General features: G+C 45.3%; 1 long non-coding RNA gene across 1 annotated transcript; it reads left to right on the top strand.

The window, feature by feature from the left end:
* LOC140906367 (uncharacterized) lies at positions 1–27,539 on the top strand. The gene is made up of 3 exons (XR_012157088.1): positions 1–191; positions 2,791–2,933; positions 27,459–27,539. It is a non-coding gene; the product is annotated as an uncharacterized LOC140906367 (long non-coding RNA).
* The last annotated feature ends 453 nt before the right edge of the window (positions 27,540–27,992 follow it).

Here is a 27,992-nt window from a genome sequence, read left to right as displayed (position 1 = left end):
ATAACTGGCATCCAGCTGCGTGGTTAGCAAAATTAAGAGAGCTGTCAGTGTGGTAATTCTGACATATCTGGTCCCAACCTCCAGGATATGAAATCAATGGATAGGAAATCACTTTTCTCCAGAGTGGGGAGAATTGGGCTCTCATAAAGGAATATTCTATCTGTTTTGCTCACTCCAGCAGTCTTGTCACTGTAAGTAAATTGTAATAAGGTTATAATTCTATTTATTATAAATGACACAGTATTTCTAACCCCTTATTGGCAGTGGCCATCTTGCTAGACAGTTTTATCACTTGTAATGCTGTGGTGTGAGGGGTTCATAGCAAAACGCGTGCTCTCTCCAGACTCAGGATGCATTCAGGGTTCTGTTGCAGACATCAGCCTCTAGTCTGTGAATGTGATACTCATCATACAACCCCATTGTCCTCTTTCTCCCTCGATGCCCCACAGCTTACCTTTACAAGTGGCTTGATATCTCTCTCTCACACGTGCACACACACACAGAGTTGCTTTCTGGGGCCTGGTGGCATCCTTCCCGGATTATCTGGGAGTTCTGGGAAATAGGGTCTTTGAGGTGGGGTCCCAGGTAAGGATTAGTGTCTCCCAGTGCAAGGCTCTTCGGGGGGCAGGAAGTGCATGCCCACTCCCACAGGGCAGCAGGACCAGAGGACCTCCCTCCCCCCCGCATTCCTGCTACAAGTGCTGTTGCAATGAGTTGAGATGCAGAGATGATTCAGAATCCTTGGCATTGTAGCTAGGGAACCCCTAGCTTGACAAAGCCCTGGCTGGGATGATTTAATTGGGGATTGGTCCTGCTTTGAGCAGGGGGTTGGACTAGATGACCTCCTGAGGTCCCTTCCAACCCTGATATTCTATGATTCTATGATTCCCTACCTACCACACACTGGGGATTATTGGGTGTACCAGCTACTGCATTGCGAGGTAATCCCTAGTGGCTGCCTAGCTAGTGCATCAAAAGCCTGCTCCAAAGCCCGCTGACGTCAACAGAAGTTGAGTCAATGGCAGTGGAATGGAAGTGCAATGGACACTGGATCCGACTCCAAGGAGGGTGGGTCTACACTTAGTGGCCCTTGCCTGTCTGCCTTTCCTAAAGACACTGTTACTGCATAGGGGAGCCACCACCTCTAAAGAGGGAGCTTCTAGACCATAGTTGAGGGCAGGAGAAGATGGGAGAAGGCCACCAGCCCCTCTTCCTTAAAGACTATACAGCTAAGTGAAGGAAGAGTTCCTGGGACCTTTGGGGGTGTGTGTACAGTTAGAGTGGGATTTTCTACAAAATCCAACCCCCCAAGCGAACCTGCTGAGGCTGATTTAGTGCCATCCCCTGTGAAATAGATCCTGTCGAGCCTAATTTGTGTGCACCAGACACTCCATTAGAATCCGTTCGCTGCCTGTGGTGGGTTTCTACAGGAGGATCAGCTGCTGCAGGAACCACTAGTCCCAGGAAGTGGCAGACCAGTAGACCCACCGCTCTGTTTCAAAACCCAGTTACAGCTGGGATCAGAAGGCATTAGTTTAAAATCTCCATCAGGAATTCCCACAAGGATAACCCACACCAACTTTCATCTAAAGTATCTGACTAGCCCTAATCGTTTCTGACACTGGCAGCAATCAGTTTCCTGATTTAATAGTGGTTTAACGTCAGCAGAAGAACGCTAATCTTGTGTGACTAAACTAGAGATGGTGCTGGACTGGAATGCTGGACCAGAACCCCCCATTAGCTTTGGGGAAATTGTGCTCCGGCTCAGCATCTAGACATTGCAGTTTAGCTTTCCCTCTAACCTACTGAAGTGTTTATTTTTAACCACTCATAGTGAGTTCTTCCTGTGGGCATAAAATCAGTGCTAGTGAGACAGAAACTGGCTCACAGCTTCCACTACTGGGCTCTCCCTACACCACCCCATTACAGCAAAATGGCCTCCTCTGGCAGGGGGTTCACTACAAATTGTGGGCCTGATTCTGCTGTGTGCCACAGTCCATGGCAAAGCTCCCATTTAACGGAATGACAACAGGAGCCAGCCCTTTCCTTCAACGGCAGGTCACAGTTTATTCAGTGAGAAGCATTTACCTTATAAACATTAGAATATGGGCTGAGAAAAACGAGTGGAATTTTCTTTCAGCGATGCCAGCCTCACAATCCCGCGTCCTACAACTTCCTTGGCTTCACTTGTTCACACACAGGAACTAAAAAAATGCATAGTCCCCTGCACTGGCATTTTAAAAACACTACACTGACTTTTTAAGACTATCCACACACCACCCCTGAATTTCTCATTGCTGCTGCCAAGAACCAGCCCTTCCTTCTCTATCATATGTGGATCTCATCTTTCTGGTCACGCACCACCGAGTGCGCTAGGAGGAAATTGCAACTTGTTTGTTAAGAAGGTCAATGTTTCCCACACAGCTACCACCAACCCTAAAAATATGTGTAACGCACAGGGTCACCCTGCTATTGCAGAATCACAGATTGCTCCTTGCTGTTGCCCGTGGCCACTGAGGTCGCTCCTTTAGCTCGAGTGGTAGAGCTCTGCTCTTGGAAACAAAAGATTCTAGGTTCTGACCCACACAGGGGCTGATGTTATGGAAAAAACTATTGTGATGGCTAGTAATGGCTGACATTTAATGGTGACCCCTGTATGTAAGGCACCATAACCACTGTGATTTCAAGCACCCTTCCAAGAGGTAGGACCTGAGTGTACTCACCATGGAGTGGATAGTCTGCTGGGAAATCACACAGCTGATCTTCCTCATGTTTTCTCTTGCCTCCTAGGTGCTCATGTACCTCATCCTCACTGAGAAAGGCAGTTGGGCTTGTACCAAGGGCAGTGGGTCTTCTGCAGTGAACTGGCCGCATTGTGCTGGCCTTGGCCACAAGTGCAGAGGGTGAGGCTGAGCGAAGCATCTTTGCTGAAGGTAAGGCATTGTCTGATTTCCACATGCTGCTGGAATCTGTGAAGAGCATGGTACATGAGTGCTTTGTGTCAGGGATGGGCACCCTCCACTTCTGTTGCAGTGAAAGCCAGAAACATGGGCACCTAGTTCAGACCAGCATGCAGGCAGGGAGAGAGGTGAGAAGTCTGAACTAGTCAAGGTGGACATTGGTGGGGATGGGCTTGTACCTGCTGAACTGTGGAGCAATGCTAGAACGACATGTTCCATTGACATTTTCGTTGTGAATACAGGTTCAGGTGAAGCTTTGAGCCCCAAGGAGCCAACCACTCTTTTCTACTATCCTCCACCCCTTCCACTTTCCAGGCCCCCTGGGCAAGATTTTCAAAAGAGTGCCCTGCGTTAGCGCTAGGTGGTCACTAGATCTCAGCTCCCAGTGAGGAACCTAAATAGGTGGCCAGATTTTCAAAAGAGGTCAGCATGCTGGAGGCTGCGCTGTTTTGAAAAACTGGGATCATAAAGGGGGCTGTTGGATGCCAAGTAGTTTCAATAAACCTTAATTAGGTACCTAAATGGGAGCAGGGCTCATTTGAAAATCTGCTTCCAATTGGGGGTGCTGTGCACTTGAACACCAGGCCCTGAACTCTTTGGAAACTCCAAATGCACATTATATGAGCATCTTCCTGATTTACAAGGATTGGATGTAGCTACCTGCACAGTCTGTCAACACCATGCCTCATTGGTCTAGAAGGGATGCTGCAGAGCTGTGTAAGTTTTGCCTTTGACCTCACTGCTCCTCATCCACACACCTCTGGCAGCCTTGAACTGAGCGTGAGTCCGGAACTTACATTCCCCCTGCATTACTGGTAGCCCATCACTCTGGATTCTGGTCAAGATTTTGTCCCATTATCAAGCTGCCCCTGGGTATTGTTCCTTTCCTGTCTCAGCTTCTGAGCTGACAGTAAAATGAGGTTGTGCTGAATTTTAATCTGGTCTAGCTAGGTGAGGCTGTTCCCATAGCAATATACTTTTCACCTGACTATTTGCACGGAAAGAAAATTTGGCTTTTAATATGTATTTTATTTCTGGCCTTGACAAAGTACCTAATGCTTTAGGCTTTGTGGAGTTTCATTTTTGAATACATTTTACTCTGTTCTATTGATAATCACCCACATAGTGGCAATCATTATATTACCTTGAGACAAAAGGCCAAGACACAATGACTTCAACGTGAGTTGCACAGAAGTATCAGAGGGCAGAAACTGATCCAAAGAAAATACAGTCAGAAAAAGCTTTGGAAATTACCCAAAGCTTCTTAGCAATAAGGGACAATTGTTCAAATGTTATCTTTTTCTAATTATCACAAGTCTTTGGAGAGACTTCTACAGACAATCGAATACAGCCCAAGCGTGTTGACCTTTAGACCCTGGTGCAAGGTCCCTCTTCTTCTCTCAAACATGGTAGGGAGGGAAGGGGGAGCACTGTGTGGGTTGATGTTTACTTCATTCCTTTCTGGGCCTTGGAGGAGTCTGAAGTTCTTGACATTGGTGATTAAAATTAGTCTTTTTTTAAATAGACTAATTAAGAAGAAGAGCTCTGTGCTGCTCAACAGCTTGTTTCTCTCAACAACAGAAGTTGGTCCAGTAAAGGATATTACCTCACCCACCTTGTCCCCCTTATTTTTTAAAATAATTTTATGCAAACAGGAGGGATGGTCCAGTGGCTAGGGCCCTAGGACATAGAAGACCTGCTTCAAAGTCTCTGCCCTGCCAAAGTCTTCCTAGTGACCTTGGGCAAGTCGTGGAGCCCAGTGGCTCTCAACCTTTCCAGACTACTGTACCCCTTTCAGGAGTCTGATTTGTCTTGTGTACCTCCCAAGTTTCACCTCACTTAAAAACTTCTTGCTTACAAAAGTGTCATAGCACGCTGTTACTGAAAAATGGCTCACTTTCTCATTTTTACCATATCATTATAAAATAAATCAATTGGAACATAAATATTGTACTTACATTTCAGTGTATAGTACATAGAGCAGTATAAACAAGTATGACATTTTAGTTTATACTGACATTGCTAATGCTTTTTATGTAGCCTGTTGTAAAACTAGGCAAATAACTAGATGAGTTGATATACCCCCTGGAAGACCTCTGCATACCCCCCAGGGTACACATACTCCTACTTGAGAACCACTGACCTAGAGCCTCTCTTTCCCATCTGTAAAATGGGGATAATACCGCTTCCCTACTTTACATAGGTGTTGTGAGGAGAAATACATTAAAGATTATGAGCTGTTCCAACTAGAAGTATCTAAGAGAGAGCGATTCACTTGAGGGGGGAGCAGTTCAAACATTTTATAACTAACATAATACAGTAAACTTGTATTTCATATGCTGTCCCATCCTTTAAGTCTTTCACACACAAAAGATCACAAAGTACTTCACTGAAGTACTCAGATACCACAGAGATGGGCATGATATATGGCCCTCAATAGGATAATCATAGGCCAAAGAGGAGAAAGACTCAGAGGAAGAGAGTGACAGACAGGTGGAAGAACACCTATACCTGTGGAGACTGAAGGAAAAGACTGAGCAGGCAGGGAGCAGGCAGTTATGAGATCAGAGAGGCAGAATGGGGTGGAATTAAGCATACCGAGAGTTTGGAAAAATCAAGAGAGTAGTTTTGCAGTAGGATTGAAAATGGAGAGAAAGTTACTAGGAAAAGAAGGGTGGAGGGAAGAAGGCTGATATTTTGTCTGTAGGGAATGGAGCTGGCAGTAAAAAGACCTGGGTTCTGTTCCCACTTTTGCTGAAACTTCCACTGTGACTTTGACGTGCCTATTATTTGGTCACACTTCCTAGAAGGAGTGAGCAGTCTGGCTGAGGTGGTGGCGGCATTCAGAATGGCCAATTTTTGTAGGGAATATTCATGAGAGAATTTTAAAAAGTATTTATGAATTTGAGCCAGGGAGAAATTTTCTTTGGCAAATGCAGCTTTTTGCTACAGGGATGGTGACATTTCAGCCTGGCACAACCCGAGAGGAGCATTAGTCATGTGCAGAGAAATGGCCTTGACAGCTGGCTCAAAACAGCCTCTCTGTCCTGGCTTTCATTCTCACAGCAAGTGGTGGTGAAATATCGTCGGGAAATGATTTTTGTCAGCAGTATTGCTAACTGTGGTGAGAGGGTTGTGGCTTCCCCCCCCCCCCCCGATTCTATATCTAACTATATAAAAAAGTGTTTTTTATGGATTGGGTGATTTGGCAATGTTGAACAGATGGTAGCTACTCAGTTACATGCCTTAATCTAGCCTCTCCTCTGCAATAAACTGGGTGGAGTGCAGTTATGGGTGAGATAAAACAACCAACATATACAAGTTTCTCTGGACAGGGGCAGTGAGTTCCTTGATCCAGGCTGGGGACTTTTTTCAGAGTAGCAGCCGTGTTAGTCTGTATTCGTAAAAAGAAAAGGAGGACTTGTGGCACCTTAGAGACTAACCAATTTATTTGAGCATAAGCTTTCGTGAGCTACAGCTCACTTCATCAGATGCATTCAACTGAATGCATCCGATGAAGTGAGCTGTAGCTCACGAAAGCTTATGCTCAAATAAATTGGTTAGTCTCTAAGGTGCCACAAGTCCTCCTGTTCTTTTTACTGGGGACTTTGGGCACTATAACAATACAAGCATAATACCAATATTACTGTTTCCGCTACTATTACTAATTCCCCAGACCCAAACTCTCCAGCCCGAACTGTCCTGGCAAGACAAAGAGGCTCCTGATGTTGGAATGCTGCTGCCAGAAGTATAGGCCAAATTTTTTATTTCAGGCCTGCTTCCTCGCCTATTGCAATCAAGCTCCTTTGAATGTCAGCAGAAGAAAAGTCAGGCCGCTAATCAGCTCACCCACCATAAGAGGTAACAGGGCTCCCTCTTTCTGAATTAAAAGGATCCAACACACCAGTCGTTCTTGGCCAGGAAAAGTTGTCTGACTCGAGGGAGTCTGCTTTGCAGATGGCACCCAGAGCTGTCTGGGGAAGTGGAGGAGTGGGTCATAGGGGAACATAGGGCTAATGCCTGGTGTTATTTGGTGCCCCTACAAAAGGTGATGATTACTCCATCCGGCCCAGTGGGAGGATGGGGAGGGAGAAGCTAAAGACAAAAATGCGGTAAACAGGATGAAACTGGCTTCTACTTCAAAGTCCTGCATCTTTAATGCCGTAGGACTCTTTCAAACACATGCTATGGCCAATTCTAATGTGCTTTGGATCCCATACTGCAGTTAACAGGCCATCTGGTGGGAATTTTTGCAAAGTAAATTCATTAAATCTAAGCACCTAGGAACCTGAGGGATGAAAAGCAGGTGGTGCCTGATCCAAATCCCATGGAAGTCAACTGAAAGATTCCCATTAACTCCACTGAGCTTTGACTCAGATCCACAGAGCTAGCATGCTGTGGGCAGGGGCTGTGGAAACTTTTCAAAAGATCCTGGCGATGGATTTCACGCCTGAGCTGCAACTTCCGTTTCTCTCCCAGAGAAGGGTTCCCACATCAGATCTGCTAATCATTTCTGATCTACTGTATGCTGTGTTATTCTGGTCCTGCTTGCCCCTCTAGCTCCTTTCTCTGTGCAGCTGCCCTCTGACCTGCAGCAGTTCTTACTGTTCCACTCCTAGGCACTCACACGGTTCTCTTAATGCCACTGATTCCTGACCTTCCCCTCTCCTGCCATTGCAGGCCGGCTCTGCAAATACTCATTATGCTGACCTGCAAACCCCACTGCTCTTCCAGTCCTGGAGTCTCCCACAAGTTTCTCAGTGCACTGCAGTTCCCGCCTGACCAGCAGTAACTCAAATCAGGAGTGGGCTGAGTCATTATGTAACATGCCCCAGGCCAGTGTTATGTGGCATAAGGTTGAGTGACTTTGATGAAACACAGTAATTATCCTGAAATGTACAGCCGAGAGTGTCACTGCTGTTATGAACTAAACTTTACACAGAAAATACTGGTGGTTCTGCTGGAGAAGTGGAAGGGCAATTAACTCATGTATCTCCTTGGTGTTGTTAACATGCATGCAATGTCACTGCCTGCCAACCAAAAGCTTCATTTTTGTCCTGACTTTAGAAGCCCCATGATCAAGGATGGCAATGAAGTGGAACAAGAAACAACAACAAACCCACTTGATATGTTTGTGTAGAGGAGGGGACATCTATATAATTTACATAGCTTGTCCATGTTTCAGTGATTAATTAGCTTGTGTGTGCATCTAAAGTATTAAGTAGTATCATTAGTTAAAGTATATATTTTATATTGCCATAAACATATGGGTAATGCCATTAATTTAGCACACAACAGATGGGCAGACTCTATTATTGCTTTTCAGTAATGGGTTGAAGAGTCATCACATTCTCTCTCTCCAGCCACATTTGGTTTCTGAGCTGATACAATTTCCTCCGCTTGCGCTTGATTTTTTTTTTTAAACAAAAAGGAAAAACAAATTACAGTTCATCAAGTCAAGGTGTGGGCCTTGCTGTGCTGGCTGCATCATTTACAAGTCGAACAACTGACTGGGCTCTCAGCTGGAACCATTTGGGGTGAAAATGTGTTTGTAGTGACATGCAGTAATGGAATCCCTGACATCCTTGGAGTCCCGTGCAAGGACTTGTCAGAGCTAGTACCAGGATTTGACAAGCTCAACAGGGATGCAAATTGAAACAGAGCTAGGTTACTCCAATGTCTGCCTCAATTCCAGACGCCACAGTTAAGACATAAAGGTCCAGCCTACACTGTGGACATGGACTGCGTGCAAGTCCCACTTACAACACAGAAGAGCCCAACATTGTTAAAATGGAGTTCAGTCCGGCTGTACGGATGGGACTGCATTGGTTTTTAAGCATGTTTCAGAACTGAGCTAAAGAACAGGCTTTAGCATGATTCAGGGCTACGGTTAGAACATGGTATGGTGCTGCCAATGCTGAGGCTTCATCTACGCTGGCAATTCTTAGGAAATCTCCCACCGTTGCACTACAGCCGGTGGTATGGATGGTGGGAATGCTAATGGAGATGGGCCACTTGAAATTTTACCACCATCGATGACAATGATTAAAAAATTGGTAGCTGATTGACACTAGTGTTTCCACCCTCACTGGTGGAGCTGCACTGGTGGTACAGCCATGACAGAGGACGTCTCAGACACCGTCCGCAAAGATACAGCCTGAAAGAGCAGACCAAGTTTTAACCAGGTCCAGACATGATAGATATTTTTGTGTAACAGGAGCCAAAATTCCAGTGTATGATTGAGTTTAACCATTGTGCTAAGTGTGGTTTAACCATGCTAAGTATGGTTAACACTCAGCTGCGGCCAAACCGGATTCCAACGCAGTTGGTCAACCAGTGTGGACAGAGGCAAAGTGTGCTAGGCTAGAACATATTTTGTGAATATCATTCTGAATCCCCACCTAAGCCAGTTGTGCTGCCTTGGTTTGGTCCTGTTCATACTGGCCATCCAAGCCGTATTAGAACCTACTTTGGACCCAAAAGAGTGGAAATCATGCTGAAGCCGAGTTCTTACTTAGACTGTAAGTTCTTTGGGGGCACGGACTGTCTCTTACTATGTGTCTGTACAGTGCTTAGTGCAACAGAGCCCTGGCCCATGACTGGTATCTCTGTGTGCTGTTGTATTACAAATAATAAATGATAATTATTGAATTCCATTGTAAGGTGTGTCAATGGGGCCAAACCATGGCTGGTCAAAAATGAGCTGTTTTTTGACAGAGAATTGGGTATTTATTTATTTTGGTGGAAAGTGGCTGCTTTCTGTAGAAAATTTCAATGTTTTGTCAAAAACCTGATCAAAAATATTGATTTTCAATCTTTGCAACAAAAAGTTGAAATTTTCTGCAGGAACAAAATAATTTCTGATTAGCTCTATGCCAAACTGACCAAAGTCAAGGAAATGAGAGTTAAGAAGGCCAACACACTCGCTGTTCTGTAGCACTGGACGTGTTTGCTGCTAACTAGCTCACTCCAGGAGTTTATGAAGGAGCCCTTCTGTCTCCCATGATAAAGAGGTATTTTAAAGAAAAAGTGCTCTTTCTTCCTTAGTTCTAGTAATTGACTTCCAACACCACTCAGCTACCTTTTCCTTACAGTCCATTGGTCCTGTTTCTGTTTGAATCTGGGCAGTTGAATTTATCATGGCAAGGCATCTACATGGAATTTGGCTCTGGTCTCGCTATGCACCTGGTTGCATTAGGACTGAATTTGGCCCTCAGGCCTTTTTTACAGGAGGAGGAGATGTGTATGTCAAGTAAATAATAAGGATATTTTTTTTTTAGGTGAAAGGTCCCAGGATATTTTATTTGGTTGTAATTTCCAGGTGTTCTTGGACTTCACACTGTTGCTACGCACAGGTCACATGGACCCAGGTCCTCAAAGGTATTTGCATGCCTAACTCCCATTGAAATCAGGTGAGGCTTCAGATCAATGGGAATTAGGCACCTAAATACCTCTGAGGATCTGGGTCATTGTTTCTTGCCTGTTCAAATAGTGCATCTCTCTGCCCTGGGGCTCTGGAGCCTTTGTGGCCTACTGAATCCCCAAAGGGGGTGGCAGTAGACGGCCATGGCTATAAGCAAAGTAATTCTCAAAATCTTTTTGGTTTCAAGTTAAGATTATATTCATATGTGTGTATCGAATGTGCTGGGCCCGATACTCTCCTGACCAATGAATTCCCAGATTCCTGAAAGGGCACAACTGGTACAAATTCTACTTGGTCACACCAAACAGACTTGGAAAGAGGGAAAGTTTTCATTAAGTAGGAGAAGTGGTGCTTACCCAGGGCAAGTTGCAGCTGTGGCCCTGATCCCATGGCTGGAGCTGCTTTGGCATGGCTACGGCTAGTCCTTGGTGTACTGTTTAGGCAGGTCCTAGCAGAGGGTTTCTTTAAGATCTTCTCAATAGAAAAAGACAGAACAGGCTTCCCCCGACTGTCACATTCCCCAGAGTCACTCATCTTCATCCCACTAGGAGGAAAGAAGACCAACTCCAAATCTCTTTTTGGGTGAAAAAGGGAAGAAAAATCCTCACCACTGGAGCGCTCTCTGCTGCTTGCTTATTCCAAGAGCAATACAGGTGAGTGGGTGTATTCCTCTCCTTACGGGCACCCTCCTGAACTAAATCAGTGGCAGAGGCAGCAATAGAGACCACTGGTGTGTGAGAGAGCCCACACCTTCTCTTTCTGATCCCAGGAACCCACTTCAAGCACAAGAATAGCTCCTTAGTATCTAGCAAAGTAACACCAGATGACAATGGGGAAAAAAATCTGAACAGCCCCCAAACCGCTGCAGCTTTAAAGGGCTCTGCACAATCTCACTGTAATCCCAGGAGGAGGAGTGTTCCCTGCAGAGTCAAGGCAAAACTGCCCAGGAAAGAGTCGCTTCACTTAGGTGAATAATGTTTGTGGGGTGATGATCTTCCTTTTTACTTTTCCGCAAGAATCCGTTAGAAGTCCCAGTATCTTTTTTCTTGTACTAATATGATGTGAGAAAATAACCGAATGCTAAATTAATACATTCCTTTGTGCCCAGTTACTAGCAGGAAGGGCACAATGTAAACTTTCCAAAAATATTAGACTGTTTGATGCAGAGAGAAAAGGACCTTCCCCAGCCTGAAACTCGCAGGTTTACTGCTGCCCCTTCAGCCACAATCTTTGAGTCAGGTTTTCTCCTCTTCCAAACACAGAACCCTTTGAAACTTGCACATAGGCCTTTTCAGCGTCTTCCTTTCAAACCAGTCATGCCAGAAGGAGAAATCCCTGTCAATCCGCCTGCACAAAAGTGCTCCCCTTTTTCTCAGCTCTGCAGCAGGTTTGGTTGAGGAACCTCCCACGAGTTGTCTCCTCCTTCCAGCTGGGGTGTCTAAACCAGGGGGAAAATTCCTTGGATAACACTGAAGAGTTCCAGTTATTCCTCTCTGCCCCACTTCTTTGTTCTCATTAACCTTTATTTAACGAACAACAAGCAATTGGTTGAACCTTTTTGTTTTAACCTTGGTTAATCCCCTTGGGATTTCCCCTTGCCTTCTACATTTTTCCAGGTCTGGCTCCCTTTTTCTGCTTATTCCCCTTTTGTGCTTTCCTTATCTGTCTCCTATAATTGTATCCACAGGCCCTTCCTTATTTGTCCAATGAACTGACAATCCTTGAGCTGATTTCCCATCATGAGATCCCTTGGTGGAGCTAAGACCAAAATTACTGTGTAACCAGGGGGCAATAAAACACGCCTGATAAGATGAAAGACTTGCTTTTTCCAGGGATTCTGGAGACTGGGCAAGCAGCGAGGGCAGGGGGGAAAAGGGTGGTGGAAAGACTGAGAATGCTGCAGTGAGTCACACTGAAGCATATTTAGTGACCTGACTTTATTATCAAATTTCTCCACAGGAGGGTGAGCAAGCAACTCTTTCATACTGATAAAAAAGGGAGGAGTTGAAAATGGGTAGTGTTTGTCTTTCTTCCCGCACGTCCTTCTCTCTACTGTATCACCGGATCTGTTCTTGTAAAAAGATGCCCCTACTTCTTCCTGGGCAAGGGAAAATCTAGCCCTCCTCATATGAGACAGCTCTCTGGTTAAGGGAACCCTTGGATTTCTTTTTGTGTAAGGGGTACCTCATATGGGATACCTCTGTAGGAAAGAGATCATAGAATCATAGAATATCAGGGTTGGAAGAGGCCTCAGGAGGTCATCTAGTCCAACCCCCTGCTCAAAGCAGGACCAATCCCCAACGAAATCATCCCAGCCAGGGCTTTGTCAAGCCTGACCTTAAAAACCTCGAAGGAAGGTGCCTTAGTTATTCTCCTGGAGAGTACCCTAACATCCTAGCTGTCTTTGCTTGTTAACCACTTTGCTTAAGGGCGTTGCCATGTCTTTCTGACCTGCCTTTTGGAAGGTTGGGTGAATGCGTCTGCCCAGTCCAGCACACTAGCTCCATCAGAAGCTCTGCCTGAGCACACTGAGCATGGGGGTTTCATGTCAGCTCAGTGTTTAACTAGAACAGCGCTTTGTGATTCAGGGTAGTCTTGTCTTTGTGGGCCGGGGTGGGAGTGTGTTTGTGCAAGGGGATGGGGGCTACCCCATATAGAGTGTGCTTGCTCTTTCCCCTGGGATTCTTGACCTGTAAGTGGGAAACCAGTTTGAATGGATTCTGTTTCGGGAGAAAGGGCAAATGCAGTATAAATGCTCCATTGGTGCAGTCAGTGACACTTTGATGTCTACTATGCCAGTTTTATCAGGCACAGGGCAATGGCTCATGCACCAGTAGTCTTAGGGTTCATCTACACTGGAATAAAAGACCTGCAGCATGGCTGCAGGTGGCCCTGGGTCAGCTTATTTGCGGCTGTGGGGCTAAAAATTGCTGTGTAAATTTAGACTTGGGCTGGAGCCCGGGCTGAAGGACTCTCCCCTCCCATGGGGTCCCAGAGTCCAGGCTCCAGCCTATGCCCAAACCTCTATACTGCTTTAAAAAGCCCAGTAGCCCGAGCCCTGCTGCCCAGAGTCAGCTGACACAAGCCAGCTGCGCATGTTGAATTGCAAAGTAGACATGCTCTTAATATTGTTCTTTGAGCCAGGTCTCCCTCCACCTTTATCAAGGACTCTCTGAACTGGAGCAGCAAAGATCAAAGCACACTCCAGTGGATTTGCCTACCTCCTGTAGTTGCTGGGAGAAGCCCAGGCAAACCTTCCTTCCAGGGCTCTGGCAAGCTTGTCCTGGGTTTGTAGCTGTAAACATCTCTCTTTGCTTCCTAAAGGGCTGATCTTTGGAGGTGTGAGAAAGGTGGGGAATTGCAGGGAGATGCATGATTCATCACAAAATGCCTTCTCAAAGGGTCTGTTAATACAGAGGACAACAGCTGTGTGAGCTAGGATTATTTCAGGACAACAAATGGCCCACCCACTGGTCCCTCTCCTCAGCCAATTTAGTTCAATACACTTTTTTGGCAGGACAAGAGGTCAGATCGTCAGGTGGCATCACTCCATTAGTATTTATAGCACCTGAGGATCTGGCCCCAGGAATAACTGAACTCCTGTGTACATGGCCCTGTCATCTCTGTAGCTATCCCAATGAGCCCGTACATTAGAAATGTTAATAAAGCAGCCCTGTGGGTTTGAACTGATAACATTTATGATGTTTTATTTTACGACACAATGATCATCGACTGACCTTGGAGATGGCATCACCTGTCCTTGAGGTGAAATGGTCTCAGAGAGCTATTGTTCCAAGGTAAGGAAGTGAGTGAGTAAATAAATAAATAGTAACAACAACAAAGGGATTGGAAGAAAGAGAAGAGCAAATAGATTGAATCTAGGATCTTGATTATTCAGTTTGGTGATGGGCTTTAACAATTTCAGTTCAAGTTGAATTTATTCCCACCCTTTGTAATGCTGAGGAGTTTTTTTCCCCTAAAAACTTTATAAATGTTTCCCCTGGGGAAAAAACCTAGTAGAAATCCACACAACTTTATTTAACCTGCTGCTTGAGTTCAGGTGCCTTTCTGTGCTGCACAGCTGCTGTTGTTATGTATGGGTGGGTACAGCTGGAGAGTTCAAAGGGTCACCCTTTCCGTGGTAGTGCAGGGCTTTGAATGCTGATCAGAACACAGAGCTGCCTGCTGCAGGTAGAAGCCGGGTCTGGTTTTTGTGCTGTTAGGTAAATGCAAAGTTATATAAATAAGAACAGGAGGACTTGTGGCACCTTAGAGACTAACAAATTTATTTGAGCATAAGCTTTTGTGAGCTACAGCTCACTTCATCGGGCTTATGCGCAAATAAATTTGTTAGTCTCCAAGGTGCCACAAGTACTCCTTTTTTTTTTTTTTTTGAGGATACAGACTAACACGGCTGCTACTCTGAAACCTGTCATAAATAAGAACGTATTTGATTAACACGAGCTCTCCTCGCAGTAGTATGGAGAACACACATCTGTCTTTTGTTATGATATGGAGGCTCTATGTATGGTAACAATGGAATCCTCGAAGGTAATGGCCCAGGGGATTGATACTAGAATCAAAGAGGAAGCATATCGCCTCTAACTTATTATTTCATAGTGTCATAAAGTTTAAGGCCAGAAGGTATGATTAAATCATCTAGGACAGGGCAATTAAATTTCACTGGGATACCCCTGTATTAAGCCCAAAAACTTTAGCTAGACTAAAGCATTTCTGTCCTCAGGAGACTAAACTATGTGGCCTCAGGTTGGTAGTGAATAAATGTGTTTAGTTATGCAAGCAAATAAGCTTTCCATGTCCTGGAGCAATGCTGCATCACCCAGATGTGTAGAGGACATTCAGCATCTCCAGCCACCAGACCCGTTGTGCTGTGCTGTCATTGTTATTGTTTGTATTGCAGCTGCACTGATGGGTACCAATCAAAGATCAGGGCCCCATTCTGCTAGGGGCTTTACAGTGTAGAGCTAGGCTACAATTTTGTCCAAACCTCTTTCTTGGCAAAATGTTTCAGTGACTGAAACGTCTTGGCGCTCATGTCAGTTTCATCAAATTGTTTATGTTAAGAAAAAAAAACCCTGAAAAAATTGCAAGGTTTCATTTTGATATTTTTGAAATGGAAAGTTTTGATTGCTTGGTTTGAAACAACTTTTCATTTCCAAATTTCCTTTAAAAACATCAGCAACATTTTCAAATGCTCCAAATCAAAATGAAATGTTTCAGGATTGTTGAAGCCAAAGATTTTGTTTCACCTGAAATGAACTTTATTTTCAACTTTTTGATTCACCAAAAATCTCAAAACATTTCATTTTCAGTTTGACCCAAAATGAATCCCCCCTCCACCCCAGTTTTTTGGACTTGCCAGTGATCCAAAACATCTGTTATTTGCACAGCCCTAGTACAGACACAATAAAAATGTCTCTTCTAGTCCAGTTCTTATATCTCCCTCGTCACTGTAGCCTCTGAGCGCTTTCTATTGGTGCATTAAGCAACGTGACTCACATGTGTCACGTGTGTTTCACCCTCTCCTCAGGGGGAGAATTATACATGCAGGGAAATGTTTTGGTGTGGTAGGATTTTTTTTTAATGTGAGTGCTGCTGTGTGTTCATGTTAGAGAAGGCAGGTTGAAGACGTGCGCCTTGCACTGGGAGTGGAGGAGGGTGAGGTTTGTGATGGCCCTCAGAACCTCCTGCATTGATGAGCTTTACCCTTATGGCAGAAATTTCCATTGTGCCAGAGGAATGGAGCTCTCAACCATGGTCTTCTTCCCACTGCTTTAGGCAGCTGTTCAGAATCAGCTTACTACCATGTTAGGATTTGGCTTATGCTGCGTCTTTCATGTGCTAGATTTTCTCAAGCAATAATTTAGGTACTGGTTGTTAAGCAACCGTGAAGGCAAACAGAGCAGCCATTATGTGACCTTCAACTTCTGTCACCACTGCCAGATAAGCTGAAGGCTGTGTCAAAAGTTAGCATCACATCCAAAGTATAACACCGCCCAACTTTGCTCATTTACTTCTCAGCCAAACTAGCATTTGGTATATTCCATTTCTTTCCAACCACTGTTATTTTACATAGGGCTGGGCAAACACGGTGGCAAATAGATTCTGCTCTCATCCCTGTCACAGAATGCCTGCCCAAACCTGTTCTTATTGGTGCACTCTTTATGAGGGCTAATCCCTTGTAAAGGTGCTAGAGAGTCTAACTGGTTGAGCAAACAGTGCTTGTTCTATTTATAGATTGTTAATGCGTGACTATGTCTGTGACTTCAGAATGGGCTTCTGGGGCTGGTAGAATGGTACATGCTATAGGAAGGATTTAGTTGAAAAGAAAGGACTCTTGAAGTATTAGATGAAGTAATTTTGAGCGTCACCCATGTTTACCTTCGCCTTTATTGAATAATCATTACAGAGACAACCTGGGCTTTGGAGAGATTATAAAACTCAGCACAAAGGGTATATTGACAATCACCGGAGACAGGGAGAAGTCAAGGCAGGGTGCATTTTCCAGGCTTCCTGGTAAGCTCTGGTATGGAGATTTGGGGGTGGACTGGGGTATGCCTATGACAGTCATGTGAGTTCCAAGGAGGATACCTCTGATGGTCATGTGATGTTCAGGGGACTGCATCTGCTCACTGAGATCTAGAGGGATCACACTGGTGACTTTGTGAAATCCATGGGCTATCCTCTTCTAGATCCATTTGTGATCCATGCCTCAGGCTCCCTTTAACTAAAGATTTGATTTTTCTCTGTTATAAACTTGAGATGTTGAGGATGGGAAGCCTTCCAGGGGCCATATGACTTCCAGAAGTATGGGACACTTTCTGATATCCATATGATATCAAAGGGATTCACGTGGTGGAGGCGTGAGGGGGACAGGGAATGTACCTCTGATAGCAGTATGTGACTGGGGGAGGATGAGGGGACTATCTGTTTGATAGTCATATGTGATCCAGGTGTGCAAGGCTTCCTCTGATATATTCACATAAGATCCTAAGCTGTCAGATGTTTCTCTTATTTGCATGAGATCCAGCGGCATAAGAGCCTTCTGATATTCATGTGAAATCTGGGGAGGGGTGGGGTGAGGAAGAGATGGCATCCTTTTGATATGCCAGAGAGATTTTGTGGGGGTGGAGAACCATATGTTCCCTTTGATGTCTGCGTGAGATCTGAGGGCCTTGCTAATATGCAATGTTTTTATTTCCTCCTTCTGATGTATACAAAAAATAAAAGAGCACAGTTCCGGGATCTTGTCTCAGATACTGCGGTGAGGAAAGCCATGTAAGTGTGTAGATAGCGACATACCCTTGTCAAGTATTTAAAAATTCACTTTTTATCAATGACAAATTCAATATCTTCTAACCCCCCATGGCCAGAAATGACCAAGCGAGAGAGAAGGTCCCCCTCTCTCATGACTTAAACTTCACTGCTTTCCCCCCACTTCCTACCAAAGCTAGAGAGAATTGATGGGCTTTGCCGTATGTCCTGTAGGGCAACACATCTGGGCTGTTTCAAACAAACTGGGGTGTGATAGTGCCTTCCTTCAGCTGCCTCCATTTTAAACCGAGTGAGCTACAGCTGGAATGGCTACACTGCAGCTGGATGGCACAGGGAGAGAGGGGGATCCCTCAAGCAGCTGGGTAGGTGCAATTCTGGATTCCCTTGATGTCCTTGTGATATTCTCCTGTAGCTCCTTGGCATAACGAGAAACCCAGAGTCTGATCCACCTGCCATGAAAAAGGCAGAACACTCCTGATCCTCACACACCAGCTTTTGCAATTATGCAGGCCATACAAGAACTGAGAGAAAGAGAGGGCTATTAAAGAGTCAGCACTTCAGTCAGATAATAGTAACTGAACTTCTGTGTACATGGCCCTTTTCAGATTGCTGGCTGTACAGGGTACAACAGGAGCTGGGGACTGTCCTGACCTCTTTACACCCCAGTATCTCCATGTTCTGAGATGTAACTGGAACAATTTAAAAGAATTTTACAGCATGTAAAACTCTGACGTTGATGTTTGTCTTGGTGGTTGTGGACATCCAGCCCTTTCCGAAGCACCGTGTGGTAGCGAATTGCCCTTCTCAAAAGGATGGCAACTAATTCATGCTTTCTTATTCTCTGTCGAATAATGGGTTCAAATTCTACTTATGCCACAAATGTAATGAGTTGAATGTTCTCATCCTAGTTTCTAGAGCATCAGTTAAGCATCAATGGCTGTCGCTGGAGTGGAGAGACCCTACATTGGAATATCCGGGTGTGCTGCAAGTCAGGGGTAATCTGTATTGTCCAAGTTCACCTGTAGGTCTTGGCCAGGAATAGCAGGGAGTACTGCAAGGGAGGTTTGAGACGCTTTGGCAGAGTCATGTGGTGGCAGTCTCAGAACTGTAATAGCAGAGGGCGCTGCGGGGCTAGGAATGGGAGGTATCATGACAGAGCTGTGGAGGGGATCCAGGACTGGGACTTCTGGGGATGCTGCAGGGCAGGAGTGAGGAGCGCTGGCAGAGCCATGTGGGGTCCCAGGATGGAATAGCGGGGGGGTTCTGTGGGTCAGAGCCCCATGTGATTCAGTCTTGCATAGGGCTTATCCACACTACGGATGGCAGCCGCCAGTGCTGTCAAGGCTTCACTTTCAGAAGTACTAAAACTCAGCTGAAATTCCAAGAAGAAACCAAAGAGATTGCACTTTAGTGATTCCATTAGTTCTGCTTATGAAAGCTCGAGAAAAATGTCACTTCCAAATGTAGACAATGCATCAACATTTCAGTCTCTGCCAGAGAAAGTTATGTCAGGCTGACCAGCTGGCAAACTGCCACAACAAGAAAGCCATCCACTACCTTCCAACACAACTTGGGAGAGAACTTTGTCTTTAAATGGCAATTAAATAAATTGTAGCGGATCAGAAAGACACACAAACAAACCAAAGGAGACTCTTGTCCCTTGCTGGGGAGAATGTGCATCTCTCTGTTGCTCTCTTCATAAAGCAGCCCCCCTCTTCCTCCTTTAGGAAGTTCTAATCCCCACAGCCTTTCCCTAGAGATGTTCAGAAGAATGTGAAGTGCACAGTATTCCTAGACTCTCAGTGTTTTGTTTTCTTGGATGGGTTCCAGCGGGATCTCCTGTTTAGTCCATACTAGGGAGAAGACCCTTTTCTTTTTTTGTCCCCTTCTGCCTGAGGCAGATCATGAATTATGTGCTGACATTTTTCCTCACTCCTGCACCTCCCTGTAATATCCCATGGGGGGCCCATTAAGCAACTTCCTTGTCTTATCTCCCCAGGGAGACAGATCACATGCTGAAATGGCAGGGGCAGGAGGGGCTCTTGTGGCTCAGAGGATCACTGGCTGGAAGCAGCATGTCACCACTCCTTGGGATAAGGGCAAGCCATCCATTTAAATATGAAGAAGCACATGGGTCAGTTGAGTGGGTATGAATGGTCCGGCTGCGTATGGAGGCTCTTGATGTAACTGATTAAGGGCAGACTTGGGTTTTCACTTCTGTTGGCTGATTATGTTTTGCAATATTTGCATTCATTTAATTGCCCATATACTTAAAGTTTAGGTAGGTGCGTCTGTGACCCATTGGTGGCTGTGTGTTGCATGTTCCGCTCTGCCCCTGCTCCGCAGAGGAGGTGAGTCTGTTACAGCTGCAGCTAAAAAGCCGTGGCTGTAGAGTTCAAGCTACAGCTGTTCACGCTTTTAGCTCTGGAGGTCCCTGCTTCAGTTCCCGGCATGTCAGCCAAGAAGGCTGCCGTCACACATTCTAAACATGAAAACACGTTCAGAGCAGGAGCCAAGCCGCCCCTATTTCTATAAGAGCAGAAGTGAGTGAAATTAGTTTCCTTTGTACACTTCAGGAGCTTCACCCTGATGAACCAGCCGCCCGACCCAGGCTATGAAGTTGTGTAGGCATCGCAGCTTCCCCCACCCAACCCCCAGATGCGTCCGCTGAAGTGATCTGTAGCTCACGAAAGCTTATGCTCAAATAAATTGATTAGTCTCTAAGGTGCCACTAGTGCTCCTTTTCTTTTAACAGAACGAAGGTTGCCTGTACACATGCACTATGATACTGTCCTTAGTTACATGATCACATGCCGACTGGTCGTGGGGGTGGGGGGGGGTCAGGCTAATATGGAAGGGAAAAGTGCTTGCTCCACAGCCAGAGCCAACTGAGTGACTTAAGAGTAACTCATCTGCATGTGCCCTCCATCCTCCACAGCCCAGAGAAGCCCCCTCTGTGAGTCTCAGGCCCTTCTCTTTGTCTGTTTAGAGCTCCCAGGGGTTACTGAAACCATGTGACTTCAGTAAATGCCATGGTGCTACTGCGGTGGGTGGGAAGAGAAAGCAGGAGAAGGACTGGATTCCCCAAATAGGTACCCTGTCAGGCAGGGGGAAGGCACGAAGGGATACTGCAGGGCCTGTGTCCCCCCTCATTTGATATGGAGGAAAGAGTGTTCTTCAGCTCGAAGGCCTCAAACCGCGCTCCTGGCTGACAGCTCCATTTTGGAGCAGTTGATTGGGTGACCCCTGGGCAGGGCTCGGTGGCCTATTCAGTCTCTTTAAAGGACTGACAGCCCAGGAGGAACCCATCGCCCCTCCCTAAATCAGGGAGAGATTGCACACACCCAGTGCCCAGATCTGTGATTCTGCGTGTGAGCAAGGGACCATGCTGGCCAACCACAGTAGGTCTCTGTTGTTCCCCCTGTGGGGGCACAGGGGGGAAGCTGGGAAATAACTAGGCTCTGTGGCCACGGCGTACAGGACAGCTGGACTATGCAGGTCCAGATTAGGGCATTTTGGGGGCCCTAACCACACCCCCACATGGAACTCTAGTGGTGACAATGGCTCCTTCATGCGTGGCAGTATTGGTAGCCAGGTTCCCTTTGAGTCCTGGTTTGCACTGCTGGTGGGGGTGGGGCCGGGGCCACGCAGCTCTAGTGGCTGCTGCTAGAGTTGGAGGAAAATGTTTTGTCCAAATGTTCTTTTGACGGAAAATTGGTTGTGGGGTTTGGGGTTTTTTTTTTTTGACAAAATGGAAATTTTCACAGAAAATGTCTGCTTTCATCAAAAAGAAAAAGGGGGTGGGGGTGGGGGGAGGAGCGTGTGAAAAATGAAAACCTGAAGACCAGCAACAGTTTGGTTTTAGATTGCCAAAAATAGAAAAAAATTGGCCAAAAGCCCTAAAATTTTAAATGTTCGGTTTTCATTTGCTTAAAACTAAGAAGTTTTCAGATTTCTGAGAACTCCTGAAAAATTTCAAAGAACATTTTTGATCTAAACAAAACCTTTTTCATTTTCATCCTTATTTTTTGTGGGGGGGAAAAAAGTAATTTCCCAACCAGCTCTAGCTGCTGATTCTCCCTCTACTGGAGGCTGTCTGCAGACTCAGGCAGACATCACTGCATCCAGTTACACTCAGCTTGCCTTTTCAAGTTTCTCTTCACAACCAGGAAGCCCAGAAACCATTTTTCTGCAGGAAAGTGGAGACTCTGATGTCATCAAATCAGAGCTAAGGCCCTAGGCACATGCCTGTGTCTTAATTTGGTTCTGAGACCATGCACCAATGTCCATCTCTGCTCTGTGAAGGTAGGCAAGGTTTTACATTTGCTTTTCTACAAGCACTTCCCTGTGGATAGCAAATAATATTTAAAAATTACCCTACACATTTGCTTGACATGTTACAAGGTAGGGGGGAGAATGCAGTGCAGTGTTTATGAATTCTTTTGTAATTTGGTTTGCATTTGGATACCATGATGATGTAGATTAGATCAGATTAGGATTTAGTCCTAATTGCCCACCTTCTCCTATTTCAAAAGCATGTATTTGACTCACTCTGTTAGGTTACAGGTGGGTAACACAGAGAGCCAACTCATATTTTCAGTTCCAAAATCCATGAGCTCTAAATCAATGCTCTATTAGCAATAGAGATAATCTACCACTTGGCTACCAATAGTAACACATTCAGTGAGGCTAACCTCCTTCCTCTCCCTCTCATAAAATTCCTTATCTATAACTTCTACTAAATCCACAGAGCTCTGCCTCCAAGGACAATAAAAGGAATTTGAATTAATATGTTGTATCAAAGCATCCCGACTTCTAGCTGAAGAATACATTTTCACTCACATTGTTAAATAAAACTGAAATGCTGGGCATTTAGGACCCAATCCGGCTTCCATTAAAGTCAGTGGAAAAGCTCCATTGATTACAAAGGCAGCTGTAGCAGGCTGTCAATGTCTGCTTTTCACTGGTACCCAGGTGTGAGAAAGCATGAAGTGAATCTAAGCTGTACATTTTCTAAGGTTGTGTTTTGAGTTCAGGGCTTCTGGTGACATATACTTTGGACTCAGCATTTATATTTTATTTGGCTGGTATTCACTAGAAAATTAGATTGACCCAGCTACATCATTCAGGGGTGTGAAAAATCCATCTCCCTGAGCAACGTAGTTAAGCTTATCTAAGTCCCCACATAGACAGTGCTATGTTGACGGAAGAATTCTTCCATCGGCCTAGCTACTGCCTCTTGAGTAGGTGGATTACCTATGCTGATGGGAGAACCCCTCCCATCAGCATAGGTGGTGTCTAAACGGAAGTGCTGCAGCTGTGCTGCTGTAGCGTTTCAAGTGTAGACAAGCCCCGAGGATACGTATTACATATCAATTAAAAAAACCACCCCTGGAAAACGTTCTAGGTGTTCTAGCCATCAGTTAGACCTACAGTTGCACATGATGAGCACCCACCAGCAAGAATATACAACTGCATAACCGTATACAACTAATGAATTAACTCAGCCAGTCAATAAGTCAAAGCGGCAAACATGTCCCTTTAGCTCACGCGCCCCCTGAAACACACTCTCGACCTTCGCCAAGAACCCTGTTACCTAAAAACCTTTTACGGCATGTCCAGAAAGTCATCAAGGTCAGGCTGTTTCAGATCAAAGGGGGAACAAATTCCAAAGTACTGCAGCCTTCCCAGAGAACACCTGCTGGCATCTCCCTTTACTTTATTATGAGTGGGAATCCAGCTTGAATGCCTCTGCCAGCTGGAGCTGCAGCCGTATGGCACAGGGAGAGAGACTATCTCACAGGTAGGCAGGTCATTTGGGGCTTTATAGGTCATACCCACCACCTTAAACTCCATCCAGAGATCAATAGGCAGCCAGTGCTGATCCTGGAACACTGGAGTCAGATACTTCCAGTGAGACACCCCGCTCAAGCAGTGAGCTGCTGACATGACTAGCTTCTGTATTTTAATGTGTAGCACCAGAACGCCTCAATGAAAAATACAGTCTCATAGGAATTGGAGTACAAGAGGTTAGGCTCTTGATATGCATTGCTTTCATGCTGGAAATAGGGTTATTTGTCTACAATGGGGATACATGGTTCATTTTAAGAATAATCTGATTTATTTCAACAGAACAGAATAGATGCTATGGGTCAAGGCTGGCTAACACAGATCTAAGTCCCCTTTCCCCTCATTTGCAAAGCCATTCAATTGGGCCCTGGCTGGAAAACCCAAGATTCAGTGTGCAGTATTTCTTCCAAGACAGTGCTCGAGGTATGTTCACGCAGCTCTCATTCATCACAAAGTAGCTGGAAGAGGAGCATATTATTATTTATTCTTTGTATAGTCATAGTGCCTAAGGGTCCCAGTCATGGACCATTGTGCTTGGCACTGGACAAAAAGACAACCCCCGCCCCAAAGAGCTTGTACTCTAAATATAAGTGAAGTGACACCGGTGGATGCAGAGATCCATGTGTCATTAACATCCCGTTGTTTTTTCATCCTGTCCCTGGTGGGATGCGGCTCTGATGAGCTGGGGTATCTGGCCCTCTGTTCATTATTGGTTGGGTTTTAAAATCCTGCATTCCTTTCCCCCCACCGTTCTTCATTACTAGGGAGGGACATTAACATGCAGTTGGGATCTTTGTCTTTTAAAGACTTCAAGCTGCTTCTGCTGCCTGTTTCCCCACTTTGGTCATGATACGTTGTGACATCGCAGTCAGCCGCACTGGAAAAGATTCGGATGTCTTGTGCAGCGGGTGATGGCTGGCATTCCTGGCAGTGTCAGCCAGAAGAAGTGGGGAGCAGGGATTTTAATAGTAGTAAGCCCCTCATTAGAATCTAAACTTCCCTTGGCTCATTGCCCACATCACCCCTTCAATCGGGGAGTTTTATCCGTGAGCCATCACTCTCCTGAGCTGCCTCCCCCTCTCTCCTTCTGCTTAGTGGTTGATTTGCTGCTCAATCTGTGATTAATTAAAACAAAATTCAAGTAACTGTGCTGATGCTAATTCATTTATAGCTACCCACTTGACGCACGGAAGTGTAGGGGCCACAGGTGACGAGGCACATCTTGCCGATAGCCAGCAGAGGGAGCTGTACACACAGGCACAATGGCTGTTTGGCTGAGATTGTAGTAGGAACTAAAAGTAAATGACTCCCAAAACACCCAAAACATAGTTTCTACTTGTCCAGGAGGATGGGGGTGGAACATCCTAAAATAACTAATTTGTCACTAATTGCACTGTTACTTTACTATCAGGGATCCAGGAATGCAGTAGAACCCCTATGTTATGAACTAACTGGGGATTGAGGCATTCCTAAAATTGAAACATTCATAAAATTGAACATCTCAAAATTACAGTAGGTATGTTGCATAAGTTGCAGCATGGTGCACTGCATCACTTTCTCCTCATCCTTCAACCCTCTGCTAAGCCATGCCCAATGTATTGAAGGCATCAGAATGTGACGAGATGTCGACTTGTTCTTCATCCACATCATTTTCCTTATGTGATTTTTTTGCCCTCCTCCTCCTTCTTTGGGAAGAATGGTTCAGATCACTGGTCATTCATAAGACTGGTGTTCATAACGCTGAGGTTCTGTGTGGTCCCAAAGAAAACCAATTGGAGAATTCCTTGATTTAAAGAATTGGGTCCCCAGTTCTGTCTCATGTTAGATCATGCCTTTCTACTGTGAGTGGCTGCATTTAGTTTAAGTGAGATGGCTTGCACAGAGCTAGACAGAGAGCTCACTCTCAGAAACAGATGGCACGTAGCGCTGATGCCCCAGGAACAGCCCTGGCAAGGAATTGTGACACAGATACACTCCCTAAGTCACAGCTCCTCCAGAGCTCCTGTTTCACTTAACAGAGGAAGAATATAGGTGGAGTGGAAGAATCTATGGTTCTGCCTATGCCTCACCCCTTCTATTTCCACTCCATGCATCCGATGAAGTGGGTTCTAGCCCATGAAAGCTTATGCCCAAATAAATTTATTAGTCTCTAAGGTGCCACAAGGACTCCTCGTTGTTTTTGTTGATACAGACTAACATGGCTACCACTCTGAAACCCCTTCTATTGTTGACCAGGTTCCTCCCTGACAACTTGCTGGGGGTGAGGTTGAGTATCAACTGGGTGGACTCAGCTGTCCATACTGTTCCTGAACAGGACATCTGGGCAGGTCCTGTGTAGCTGTGGCGGAGGATGTGTGAATGTTCAGGCCTGGGTCACAATGTACCTGCTAGTAAAGTACTATTCAAGAATAAATGAGTACAGATGGCAGAATCAGGCCCTTCATTATTATTTATTACCTTTCCAGTTCCATAAGGGACCAGTTGCTTGCTCTGCCACAGACTTCCTGTGAGAACTTGGGCAAGTCACTTAGCCTTTCTGTGACTCAGCCGTGAAATGGGAATAATAGCACTGCCTTACCTCACAGGGGTGTTGTGAGGAGAAATACACAAAACAATGTGAAGTGCTTTGAGATCTGCTGATGAAAAGCTATAGGTATTGTAATAAGTGTATGTGACACTGTAAAATATATGATGGGTTATCAGTATTTTAACAAGGAACTGTCTCACAAACCATTTCCCCCTTTAGCCTGTGATAAGTCCCATATCCCAGGGTCAACATGTTTACAGACAAGCTGGGGGAGAGATTGGGGAATCTATTCATACATTTTCTGATTTAAATTAAAGCCCTTTCTCATCATAGAATATCAGGGTTGGAGGGGACCTCAGGAGTCCCATCTAGTCCTCAAAGCAGGACCAAACCCCACTTTCCCCTCCAAATGGCCCCCTCAAGGATTGAACTCACAACCCTGGGTTTAGCAGGCCAAAGCTCAAACCACTGAGCTATCTCCCCCCCCCCCCATCATCTTAACTGAGGAAGGGGATAACACCATTTAGCCAAGAAATGTCTATTGTCTATTCTAGTGCAGAGGTTTATAATTTGTTCCTGTAATATATACTGAGTATATTGGTAATCTTGCCCAGTGTTCAACTTGTATGGTATGAAATGGGCATGATGTGTGGGTGAGTGCCTTGGGTTAGGGACACAGCATGGGGTTTCTCAGAGGAAATTAAATGAGGCGCAGTCTGCTGCATCCCAAAGTAAAAATATATGCTCTTCAGGAGTTCTGGGATAGCATGATTAAGCAATAGACTGAGAATAGAGAATTTCTATTAGGGGTGTAGACCTTCTTTCAGTGTGGTACATGGCTGTTTTGATTTTGGTTTCTTATCAAGGGGCTCCCACCAGCACTCAGGAATCCTCTGTAGATGATCACTGCAAAGAAAGAACAGGGCCCTGCCACCGAAAGCGTCACGCTATAAGTAGTTCCCTCCTGTGAGGTGAAGTGCCCTCACATCTTCTGGACGTCCATGGAAGTGGAGGGTGCTCAGCACCTCCCAGGATCAGGTCCCAAGCGCACAGATAAGCATGATGCAGAGCAATACAATGCAGAACAAGCCCAGAGCTGCACAAGGTGATTCTAGGGGAGTGGGAATTCTTTGAGCTGTATGTTTTTGGAAGGCAGAGGGGAAGGAGCTTGGATTATGTTAACTGAGCCGTTGTTCCAGGGATACAGCACATAGTGCAAGAAGGCACAAAATCAGAATGAAATCACTTTTTACAAAATTACATATACAGCAGCCAACATCCAGCACTTCTCCTTATACTGATCGTTTTCTGCCCTCCTGAGAAAGCCTTAAAGGATCAGAGAGCTGCAAGCAATGAGTGTAATGGAAATCTCACACATTTCTTTTATACATGATTTAAAAAGGGGAGAACTGTACTACATGGACACAAGAGAGCCTATGAACTCCAAAGATTTATGATCTTCCTCCTGATGGCCCCAGAACGTAAGTCCTTTTTAACTGACATTGACTAAACTTCTGGAAAAATATATTGTTTATGAATTTAGTGGGAACCATAAAGGACCCAATCACATTGTCAGTGGTGGGAGTGCAGCACCTTTTAAAGTCAATGGAAGTTTCTTGTGCACCAAGTGGTGCTTCTAGGATGCAACCGAGATCAGCCAGAGGTTCTGTCACCACCTGCCCTGTAACCCTGAGGGCCTCTGTGCTATGCACCTCTGGCTCAGAGTCCTGACACCAGCAACATGGCCTCACTCTGGCCTCCAGCAACCTGGTTATTCCTTGCAAGGTGACACCAACAGCCCTTCTCGTCCTGGGTCTCTCCCAAATTTCGTTTAATACACAGCCCTGAGACAATTTTGTAATCAAGCAAGAGTAAGTTTATTAACAAAGAACAGCTAAGTAAAAAGAGAAGACACCAGATGTGGTTACAAGGGAAA

This window comes from Lepidochelys kempii, chromosome 1 (assembly GCF_965140285.1).
Source record: "Lepidochelys kempii isolate rLepKem1 chromosome 1, rLepKem1.hap1, whole genome shotgun sequence".
Taxonomy (NCBI): domain Eukaryota; kingdom Metazoa; phylum Chordata; order Testudines; family Cheloniidae; genus Lepidochelys; species Lepidochelys kempii.
This window is presented reverse-complemented; position numbering and strand designations above follow the sequence as displayed.